Raw genomic sequence first — 12,326 nt, forward strand, 5'->3', positions numbered from 1 at the left:
CTTGGGAATAACTACTGGCTAGGGTTGAGAGGAGCTGTCTGTGGATCGTGCACCTTACTTTCTTGTCTACTCGTTTTAAGCATCCTTAATCTGAATGTTCTGGACTGGTGTGCATTTGTGTGAAAGTAAGCAAAGATAACTCATTGTAGCTATACTGGTTAGTGTGGGATTATGAGAAACAAAACAGAAAAGTATTACTGTGCTCATTATTTTTATCATAATCAAATGTTAAGGTGTACTCCATTAGCAAAGAGGCTACAACTGTTGAGGGTGTGTGTGTGTGGTAAGCTGTCAGCATCTGAAAGTAACTTGCCATCTTGCCATCAGCTCATTATAAGCAGTCTACCCTGGTGTAGGTCTAAAGTTTATTTTGAGTGAAGTAAGTTGTAATAATTTATTTTTTTTTACCACAGCTAGACATCTGAGTGAGTTGGATTGAATTAACCAAGTGGCTGTAATTGCTGGGTAGGGTTGGGGACTGTCTGTGGATGAAAGTAACTTTTCTTGTCATCTGCTCATTTTAGACAGTCATTAAGGTGGCTTTATAGGACTATTATGCATTTGTGTACAGTAAGCTGTGATATCTTACTGGGGTTAGTATTTTGTGAAGAAATCAGGAGATTATTATTATTAGTAGTAGTATTTTCCAACTCAGAAACCTGAGTTGCACACAGTCAACTATGTAGCTTTATTTGCTGGGTAGAGGTGCTTTCTGTGGATAATAATGACTGAACATTCTCTTATGATCAAGTTAAACAGTTATTAGTCTGACTTTCCAGGACTAGTGTGCATTTTATTTTTTTTATTTATCCTTTGTTAACCAGGTTAGTTTTACTAGGTTAGTACTTTTCAGGGGAGACCCAAGGTAGTATTTATACTACAAGAGGGAATTTGGCCAGGATATCAGAAAACTTCTCATACTCTTTAGATACATGCTGTGTGATCTTTTACATCTGCCTGAGCTACCACCAATTCAGGCAGATGGGGTCTCAGTTGAACATCTCATCTGAAAGATGACACACCCAAGAGTGCAGCACAACCTTATGCTACATTGCAGTGTCAGCAATCCATCTACCTAGTGTGGTAATAGAACCCACAGCCTTCTACACTAAAGGTGAGTGTGCTACCTGTTGCACTACTGACACTGTAAATTGTTTAAAGCACAGTGTCATACCTTATTGTAGTCATTTTTATCACAATAATACTTGTGAGTTGTAAACAATCAAAGTGTCTGTAAATGATAAGTATGGACATTAGTGGATTATAATTACAGCTGCCCAAATGGTCTTTTAAGGTTGAATGGTTCTGAAATGGGAAATTTTATTATTAGTTTTTTTTTCCATTTCTTGCTGGAAAGTTATTCAAGACTGCAACACACACAATCAAATGTTGCTTTATTGTAAAATAAATGTATCTGGGAGACATGTAAACATTTAAAGCAATTAGGAATGTGAATTCAAAAGAGCAAAATAAATGTATGCTAGGTCTCAAAAATTGGTATGGGGCCTATGATTTGAAAAATGCCCGGGGCTGAAGTTACAGTTAATTTTTCACAGCCCAGTGTCACCAGTGAAGCACTTATACTTTTGCATAATTCCCCACCCATCTCCATGAAATAGGCAAGGAGGTTAAATACTGCTACCGGTCCTTTTCCCCCAGCCAACTATTCAGGTGCCAGGCAAATTAACTAACCAGGCTCAATAGCTGAACCCAATTCACCTAGGTCACAGTCAGGGCTCCATCATTCTGTGTCACTAAGCTGGCTTAGATGATTTTAGTTGCATTGTTACAATTTACATTTTATGATTGGGAGCTGTTATTATCTACCCCATCTCCCCTTCATGTGGATAAGTTTTTCTTATCATTATGTAACTTTTCACAGATTAATTTCTTTTCTACATACTCACACTAAGCACTTACTTCTCCATCTCTACCAACATTTTTATGTGCCATCAGCCATCTCAGATTAGATTTGGCTCTGACGTTGCACATTTCTGCTGCCTACTCCTCACTCATTAGAGGCAATCCTGTACTTGTTGCTTTATAAACTAACTCAAATGCTTTTCTTCCCTCATTCGTGTCTCTGTCTCTGGATTTGCAGTATCTGTATCTCTCTCTCTTATTGTATTTCTCTCTGTGGATTTGGAATTTAATCCTGACTTCTTATCCTCTCATTTTTTCCCTGAGTCCTAAACATTTAGTAACAAGCTTACTTCATCATCTTTAATGCTCTCTACCCCATTAGTGTTACTGGACTTGTCCCTTTACTTTGTAGCCGCACTGTGTTCACAGAATCTGATAATAAACTGATATGAAAACTGCTGTATCAGTTGAAAAATCCACCATGTATCTTGCTTTTTGAGACATGTATTTGGTTCTTTGTACTATGTACATGTTGCTTATACATTCCATATTTCATACTATATTGCATTAACTGGAATTTGAGCCCATCTGCACTGTTTTTTAACTATTTTTTCAGTCTCGCTTATGCATAAATTATTTTTCAATTGCATTTTAATTTGCTATAAACATGAAAAATAATAGCAACAACCAAAATTATAACAAAGAATGAAACAGTACGAAAACAAGAGATACACTGGCAGAGTAAAAGAAATAGAAACAATCAGTGAGGAAAATGATAGACATAAATCACCCTAACAAAACATTTTCAAAAAAACTCAGCACTCCATCATATACTCTAGGTGATTCTGGGAATACTCACATGGAAATATTATAAAATACCCTGATGTCTAAACTGCTTATAAAAGTGTAACAATTTCGGCTACTGAACAGGGACATAATACTCCACACCAGGACATTTAAATCCATAAAATATATTCTCTAGATGATGTTGTAAAATATCTGCCAAGCTTGTCAAATGGTCCCCCTTGTATTTCCAGTATTTGGTGCACTATAGCTAAATGACACAGGACAAGACCCAGAAAACCTAAAGCAACTTACAGTGTATGCAGTCTAGTCGAGGAGCAATATCCAAAATTCATACTCATGGGGAATAGGTAGCCTATAGATCTCCAATTTACTAAACAAAAATTTCCAATATACTTTAACTTGAGCATGTTACCAGAACACATGTAACATATCTGCCTCAAGCTCTCCACACTTCCAGCAACTAGAGTCCATCTTGCAAAGTGATTACCACAATTTGCTAGGAGTGAGGTACCATCTGTATAACACTCTGAGCACCATATCTAACTATTTCAGCCATCGGCTAAGCTAATTGGCCATTCTCCTTACCACTGTCCATTGTGTGAACTGCAGTCGAATGCCTTCCTAAGACGTCCACCTTCACAAGGACAGGCTGTGGACTGCCAGCACAAGGCTCTCAAACAAATCCCTCTAAATTAGGCTAGCTCTGCCCTTCCACATTCTGGCCCACTTTCTCTAGGATAACACCTCACCCATTCTCTGACTTGGTCATATGCACCTGGCCCAGATCTGTCCTAACTGGTTGTACACAAAGAGATCCTTTCCATGAAGATCAAAATCCTGCTTAAATCATGGGAAAACTTTCAACCTGTCTGTGAACCCTCTACAAGTAATCTGACTGCATTAATTTACCCCCTTAGTGTATATAGCCAAAGAGTGGGGGGTCTATCTCTACCCCAAATACAAGCTGTTGGACTCTCTTCTCATGTCAAACCAATTAGGATCAGACTTTCCTTATAAATCATTTAAAGCCATTCCACAGGCATCAACTCATTTGGACTTTAAATAACTGCATTTCCATACAGGGACTCTCCATGAAACACACATGCTGTCAGCTTACTAAAATGGCTAACCTGAAAAGCTATAACATAGCTCTACACATGGGACAGACTCAGGTCTCCAAAACATCTGAGGATATAGGCTATTGAAGCTGATATATGCCTACTAGACTCTCCAAGGTCTAAGTCATTGATCAACTCTTGTATTGCTGCAACACTCAGATGCATTACGGAGTGAGGCAAGCACCTAATTAAAATAGTACATACGGGTGGATCATGGTTTGCACTGCCTTAATTTGCCCTCTTAAGGTGGAAAAATAACTCATGTTAGGCATGAGTTCATGGAGCATAGCAAGCAGTCTCTGCACATTTTCAGCAATTGTAACCCAAAGAATACCTACCAAATGTATTTTATAAGCCTGCTGTCCATATTGAATGGCTGCTGATTTAGAAAAATTGCATTGCAAACCTTAGGCCCTGCCACAAAGTTGGAATACTAAACCACCTTATCCAAGATCACAGGTAGGTTTGTGCTCATTAGAATACTGTCATCTACAAACAATAAAAAGGAGTTGTATGTACCAACCTGAGCCTTGATGCTCAATAATAATTTTAATCTGGTACAATAACTCATCCAAAACTAACAGAAATGGTCCTGGTGAGAGGGGAAATCCTTGCCTCGTACCTCTACTTATAGAGCCAGGTGAGGGTAAAACAACATTGACCAAGACTCTGAAAAGCAGGCTTTATACAACAATATTTCACCCATTCAATTAAGTTGTGTCCTAAATGCCTGTAGCTCACAAAACAAAAAGTCCTAAGAGGGAGTGTCAAGGCTTTCTTAATATTAAATAATACAAAGCCTGAGAACCCCTGAGTGCAGTCCACCCTCCACAGAAACTTAACCATCTCCCATCAATTGTCAGAGAGCTCCCTACCCCTCAAAAATGCCTACTTATTTTTAGATATCATGAAAGATAAAATAATTTCTAAGCAGTCTTCCAAACTTTTAGCAAAAATTTTCTGATCCAAATTAATTAGAGATATTGGTCTGAAATATCCGGGTCTATATTACATCGTCGAACTCACAGGATTTCGAATGATGTAATATCGAACTATGAAGTTCGAAACCCAAGAATTACAAAAAAGCAGAACAGCTGATGTTAAGTTGTCTATCTCGCCTTCGTTCTTGCTGGTTGGGATCGGAGCCAATCCTTGGCTCCGACTTGGCCATCTTCTATAGCTCGAGTGCTGTTTACTGGCTTGAGGCTACCCCCAATCCCATGATGCCTAGTGCTAGCTACCCAGATGTTGTTTGCCGCTTCATCTGTGAGGTGTTGCTTTACTGGCTCAGGCTTGTATAAGTTTATTATAGAACTTTTTTTCTTCAGAAATAGCTTTTTTCTTAAGAGTCAATAGTTAACTTTTAGTCTTATTCTATTGTCATTAGTTTAGTGTGTTGTTGTAGTTCCTTTCCTCCCCTTTTAGAACTCGTTTAATTTAGAGAGTTCTTCCCCTCTTCCTCTCTCTACCCTTTTAGGTAGCCATTTAAGTTAGAGGCTTCCTAGTTTTAAAAAAAATAAATAAATATATCTTTAGCTTTAGCTGTAGTATACTGTGTGTTTTTTCCCCCTCTGTTGATATTGTGTTGTGGTATTTTGTTTTCGCTTATCGGCTTTTTGGCTAAGATCAGTGTAGTATCTGTTCAGATATTTTGTTGGATATGTCTAAAGAATCCAAGGTGTCTGGATTCAAGAAGTGTGACTCATGCTGTCAGAAAATGTCTCTGACAGATGGGCACACTTCTTGCGTCTATTGCTTAGGCGCAGTGCACCTGCAGGACTCTTGTTCTATATGCCATGTATTTAGTCCAAGAGTTCTGCAGGAGCGTAAGAATAAGCTTATTCACAGAGGTCTTTTAAAGCCCCAGGATTCACCGGCCAAGACTCAGCCTGTGAAATCCCCCAAACCGACCAAATCGTTGGCTCCAAGCTCGGAGCCGCCGTCATTGGTTCAAACTTTACCTGCTATTTCGGTTCCGGCCGGAACCGATGACACTATCTCCCCGTCGGCTCCATCAGTATCTTCGGAGCCATCGTGGAGCCACAAAAGGTCAAGGTCCCCTTCCCTGGAATCCATACATTCGGCTCCTCAGTCTCCCCTGCTTCAGAATGAGCACAGTCACAGATCTTCCCACTCCTCTCGGTCCTATAGGCTCTCGGATCACGATGTGGAGAGAGTAGTCAGTAGGTTGCTGAAGTCGCAGGCACTTGCCAAGATTTTGTCCAGCCCTTCTCAACAGGTGTCGGCTCCATCCACTTCTATCAATGTTCCTCTTCCGACTCCTTTGAGCTGGGAACCGGAGTTCGTTGGGGTTCGAGTCTTGGAACCGTCAGCTCCAATAACTATTTCTCCTTCAGTTCCGTCTTCAGCTCCGATTCCCTTGATGGCACCGTCCGTCGAGGGATCTGGGCACGAAGGCTCCCTCATCGGCTCCAAGGGTGCAAGTGGCATCGGACCCTTGTCAGAACCCATTCTCCCTCTTGGAGCTTCGGCGCAGGTGAGTTCGGCTCCTACATCGGCCTCGAAGCCGTCTCCCTCGGGAAGGAAAAGGATTCCAATTTCCTCGGAACTGGATCCTTCTCTACATTATGGCAGGGATGCCTTCAATGTCATGAGGAGTGTGCTGGCCTCTGAGTCAGCTCCACGATCGATCCCACCGGCTCCATCCCCTGTAGTGCCTGTGACAACCTCTGCTCCTCCTCCAGACTCCAAGCGTGGGGAACCGGCTCTCCAGGGCACCCCATTGGGTGTTTCCTCTTCTTACGAGGAATCTCCCCTGATCATTCAGGGGAGCCCCCTCATAAGAAGAAGTGCAAGAGGAAGCACATTGACTCCCCTGAGTCTGTCACTTCAGATACAGACTTAGATGATTCGGAAGGGTCCCCGAGATCCCCCTCTGAAGATGTTTCCTTTTTGAACATCCTCAAAATGCTTAAGCAGAGGGGGAACTGGAATCCCCTAGCCCCTACCGAGGATGAGTCTGTATTCCTGGATGCATTCGGTTCCCGACCTTCCACCTCCTGGGTTTCTCTGCCTTTTGATACACTCATGTCTGTGGTGGCTCGAAAGGCTTGGTCAGCCCCGGATGCAGTGGAACCAACCCCGAGGAGACCTAGCAAGTTTATCACTGCACCCATTGATAAGCAGTTCCTTACCAAAGGTGTTCCTGTGGATGCCATGGTGGTAGCAGCAGCCACTAGAAAGGAGTTAGCGGAAACTTCTTCGTCTGTCCATCCTCCTAACAAGGAGTCTAGGACTATGGATAGATACGGGAAGTGAATGTTTGCTTCAATGACGTTTTCTATAAGGTCACTGAATTACTTATGCCATTTTACCTGGCTTCAGTGGGATCTCCTTAAAGAGCTCAGAGATACCCTTCAAGATCCATAAGCTGAAGGGGCTCAAGCTAAAGTGGCTTCCCAGCTGGCGACCCTTAATTCTGCAGTCAACTCCTCCATGAAACTCATTTCCTATGCAGTCGATGGTGCAAGTAGAGCCACAGGTACAGGCGTGGCCCATAGGAGACATGCATGGATGTGACTGTGTAATTTTGCGGAACCCTTTAGCGCGTCATTCACCAACACCCCCTTTGATGGTTCCTTTCTTTTTGGACCACAGGTGAAGGACACTTTGACTAGGTGTGAACAAGAAGGCAAGACTCTCTCTGCCATGGGAGTCTGTTTTTCCACTCCTTCCAGACCATACCCCAAGGGTCAGAAGAGTGGTAAAATGTGGTTCCGAAAATCCCAGGGAGCCCCACCTGACACATGTAGCGATTTTTCCTCCAGGGGCAGAGGAGGAAACAACAACAACAGATGCCGCCCTCGTGACAGAGGGGGTCTGCAGAACCAGGGCAGCAGAGAATCCTTTTCTGAGAAGCCCTTCCAGCATCCCTGAAGGGTTGCCCAGCTACCCGTCTCTGGAGGCAGTCGGGGGAAGACTTTCACTGTACCCAAAAGCCTAGCAAAGTTTTATGCAAGACAAATGGGTACAGTCAATTATATCCAGAGGTTACAAAATCCCTTTCTCTCAACCCCCCTTACCATCAAGCAAATCCCTCCCAGATGTTTCACCCAATCTGAGGGACCAAGCAGTCATAGAAGTTTCAAAACTGCTAGAAAAAAGAGTCATCCAGGAAGTCCCGGCAGACCAACATGGATCCGGAACTTACTCAAGGTTCTTTTTGGTACCAAAAAAGACAGGGAACTGGAGACCGATTCTGGATCTCAGCAGACTAAACAAGTCTGTTCAAAGAACAAAGTTTCGGATGATCATGCTACAGTCCATTCTACCCTTTCTGGGTCAGGACAATTGGATGTGCTCCATAGATCTTCAGGGATGCGTACTATCACATCAAAATGGACAGGCGCTCCAGGAGATTCCTTCGCTTCTGGCTGGGAGCCAGTCATTATCAGTTCAGAGCCCTGCCCTTTGGTCTCACCACAGCCCCCAGTGTGTTCACCAAATGTATGAGTGGTTACGGCTCACCTGAGACGTCAAGGATTCCAGGTGTTTGCATATCTAGATGACTGGCTCCTTACTGCTACTACCAGGCATCAACTTCTGCAAGCCAGGGACTACACAATCACAATCTGCTCCCAGCTAGGCATCACCTATATAGGAGCAGACTTACACACAAGAAACATGTCCGCAACGCTTCCGCCAGACAGGGTATCTTTAATTCACCAGCAAGTGCAAATTCTGATGCAGAGCAAAAGAATCCAAGTCAGATTCGTCCTTCAAACTCTGGGTTCCATGGCAGCGGCAATTCTTCTAATTTCACTGGCCTGCTTTCACATGAAGATCCTTCAGTGGCTTCTGTTCACACAGTGGTCTTTCCAAGAGCTGCCCATGTCTCACATGATCCTGATTACAGAAGCATGCAAAGGCACCTTTCATGGTGGATGGTCTCCCTACTAGTGACTCAGGGAAGACCCTTCATTCAACCCCCTCCGGTAGCCACAGTGACCACAGACGCCTCCCTGATAGGGTGGGGTGGGCATTATCTGGGCAGGACAGTCCAAGGCACTTGGCAACCTCACGAGTACCATCTGCACATAAACGTCCTAGAAATGAGAGCCATGCTCCTAGCATTGCAAGCTCTTCAAGACTTTCTTCCTTCTGGGACCATTGCAATTCAAACAGACAACACGTCAGTGGTGTGGTACATCAACAAGCAGGGTAGAACCAGGTCCTACCCCTTGTGTCGAGAAGCACTCAGACTGTGGCAGTGGGCGATTTCCTCCCAACGTTTTCTGATTGCGACGCACATCCCTGGGAAGTCCAACGTCAAAGCAGACAGGCTCAGCAGAGCTATCCTCATGCCTCATGAGTGGTCTCTGAATCAGGAAGTTGTGGATCTTATCTTCCGCAAATGGGGACAGCCTTGCTGCAATCTTTTTTCCACCCCCTTCAACAGCAAATGCAGCAACTACTTCTCCCTTCTTCCACTTCCAGGTCACACACCCAGAGACGATCTAGTCCATGACTGGCCTCAGGGACTTCTTTATGCCTTCCCTCCATTTCCCCTGATACCGAAACTCATACAGAAAGCAATATCGTTGGGTTGCAAAATGATCCTCATTGCCCCCTACTGGCCTCGACAGATATGGTTTCCGTTCCGGCACCATTACCTTCTCTATCAGCCCTGGACTCTGGATCTGATTCCAGACCTGCTGATTCATTAATCAAGCAGGCTGCATCAATCCCTCCAAACACTCCAGCTCACAGCTTGGTTGCTCCACTTCCAGCCTTAGCCAGGCTTCGCAGCATTTCCCCGGCCGTACATGAAATTATTGTCTCCTCGCACAAGTCCGCCACTAGAAGGACTTAGCAAATGGAAATGTTTTTCTTGTTGGACAGAGGCTAGGAACACAGATCCCCTTTCATCCCCAGTCCACAAAATCTTGGAGTTCCTAGTAGAACTTTTTCATTCTGGGTCTGCTTCTGCTACAATCAGGGTTCAATTAGCGGCCATTTCAAACTTTCATGTTGGTTTCTCTAATGCAAACATCATGTCCCATAAGCTATGTAAAGCTTTCCTAAGAGAGACTACTCTCCTTAGACCCCCAGTGAGAGATCCCCCTCCTCCTTGGGACCTAAATTTGGTACTAACCTCCTTAATTTTGCCCCCTTTGAACCTGCAGTGTCCTGCTCCATTAAGTTTCTATCTTGAAAAACTCTCTTTCAGGTAGCTATTACTTCAGCCAGATGCGTCTCTGAACTTCAGGCACTATGTGTCTGTCCTCTATACTTAGTTTTTCATAAGGACAGGGTTTCTCTGAGGACTAATCCCTCTTTCTTTCCAAAAGTCTGCTCAGAAAATAATTTAAACCAAAATATAGACCTGCTTGTGTTTTTTCCCAACCACACCAACAAGGCAGAATATAAATTACATCAATTAGATGTTCATAGACAACTGCATTTTTACCTGCATAGGACGAAGGACATAAGGAAGTTGGACCAACTATTCCTTTCCTATGCTCTGGGCAAACAATGTCTTCCAGTTTCCAAAGTGACCTTATCCAGGTGGTTATCTCACATTATTACTTTCATTTATCAATTGAGAAACAAAGAGTTGCCTATCAAACCGAAAGGTCATTCTACTAGGGCTTTGGCCACCTCTGTAGCCTTCCAATCTAGGTTGCCCATGGATTCTATCTGTGCAACTGCTACCTGGGCAAATCCTCATACCTTTATTTCTTATTACAAGCTAGATATGGTCTCCAGGAGCAGAGCTGACTTTGGTTCCACTGTTCTGAAGAGTTTGTTCTAATGAGCCGCCCAGGATTGTAGGTGCTAGGGACGCTGTCCCATCCATCAAGAATGAAGGCGAGATAGACAACGTAACATAAAGAAGTTATGTACCTACCATAACGTTCCATGTTAGTTGTCTTCATCTCGCCTTTTATCTTGCATCCCACCCTCCATCCCCCTGTCCTATTGGATCGAGAGGAGTTCTGGTTTCACTGGCTGAGTGTTCTCTGGTTTGTTTCCTCTACTGACTTAGAGAGTATGACAGGTATGCTCAACCTGTTTGTTTGGACAGGTTGATTCTCTGGCTATGTCTGGGGTTAGCTTTTACAAATGAGATCTGGGTAGCTAGCGCTAGGCATCATGGGATAGGGGGTAGCCTCGAACCAGTGAACATCTCTCGAGCTATAGAAGATGGCCAAGTCAGAGCCAAGGATTGGCTCTGATCCCAACCAGCAAGAAAGAAGGCGAGATGAAGACAACTAACATGGAACATTATGGTAGGTACATAACTTCTTTTTCCGGTACAAAAAAAAAAAACACTTACACTTTAAACTTAAACTAATGTGGGGGGGGATTCACCCCCCAACATGGGGGGGGGGACTGTGCCCCCCACACCCTCCCTACTTAAATATACCAACTCCAAGATCACACCACATTGGAGGAAATAGCAAAGCCCTAGAAACAGCCCACCAATTTTTTTTTCCCTGGGAAAAAAATCGGTGTGCCGTGGCTTCGCTATTTCCATATCCCGAACATTTGGGTTCGTTATTACAACGTTTGGACTCCTGTGAGTTCAACATTGTAATATAGACCCAAAATATCTACCTGATAAAACTGTCCCCATAGATTTAGGTATCAATGAAATGGCCACTTAGTTCAGATACAGCAGACTATTATTTTCATCTGGTGCACATTATATAACATGGTTAACACCTGCCATAGAGCTTTCCTGCCCCACTTATAAAACTCTACACAAAATCCATCAATCCCAGTAGCCTTGTGAGACTTAAGATGCTTCAGTGCTTTTTCCAGTTCCAGAACTGCTTTTTCCAGTTCCAGAACTGTAATCATTTTACATAATCCAGCTTGACCCAATGCAAGCTATTCACTGTGGAACTTCGAGCAGCCACACAGTCCCCAGTATTCAATTGAATCCTATCTTCTCCATCCTCTGACAATACAGCTAATATGCATGGGTAAGCAACAAACTGTTTAAGCCAGCAGAAATGCCCCCACCTTTGAAGCTCCACTCCCACTCTGTTTAGCTCCATTAGACTCAGTTCAGTCTGAAGGGGTGTCTCCTTATCAAAGAGAACTGAAAGGCAGTCACCTTGGATCATCTTCTTTTGTGCATCCGAGAGCTCTCTGAACTATTGTTCAAGATAACTTCCTGTCATTCTCCTCCTAGGACCATCTAACTCCATCATATCAGCCAACAGTGCTGTTTTACAAGCTTCCCACCAGACATTAGTTATCAGTGGATAATCCACCCTATTCCTATCCAGTACATCCCTTGTAGGGATGTATTTGCAAGCTGACAGGGGCATGATCAGAAGGATTAAACTAATGGATCTTGGGAATGTGGATTCTAGACCTAAAGTATTGTCAAATAAAGAGATCAATCCTGCTGCCTAGCTGAGATAAATTTCTTGAGAAAGAGGGATAAATAATCCTTGGATCACAATATCTCCAAATATCCATTCACCCGACTGACGACATCCGGCCCATTAGGAAAGTTTGGCTTTTTCTGTGTAGTTCCTTTCTTCCTTAAAGCCTAGCCAC

This window comes from Protopterus annectens, chromosome 5.part0 (assembly GCF_019279795.1).
Source record: "Protopterus annectens isolate FY-2018-M chromosome 5.part0, PAN1.0, whole genome shotgun sequence".
NCBI lineage: Eukaryota > Metazoa > Chordata > Ceratodontiformes > Protopteridae > Protopterus > Protopterus annectens.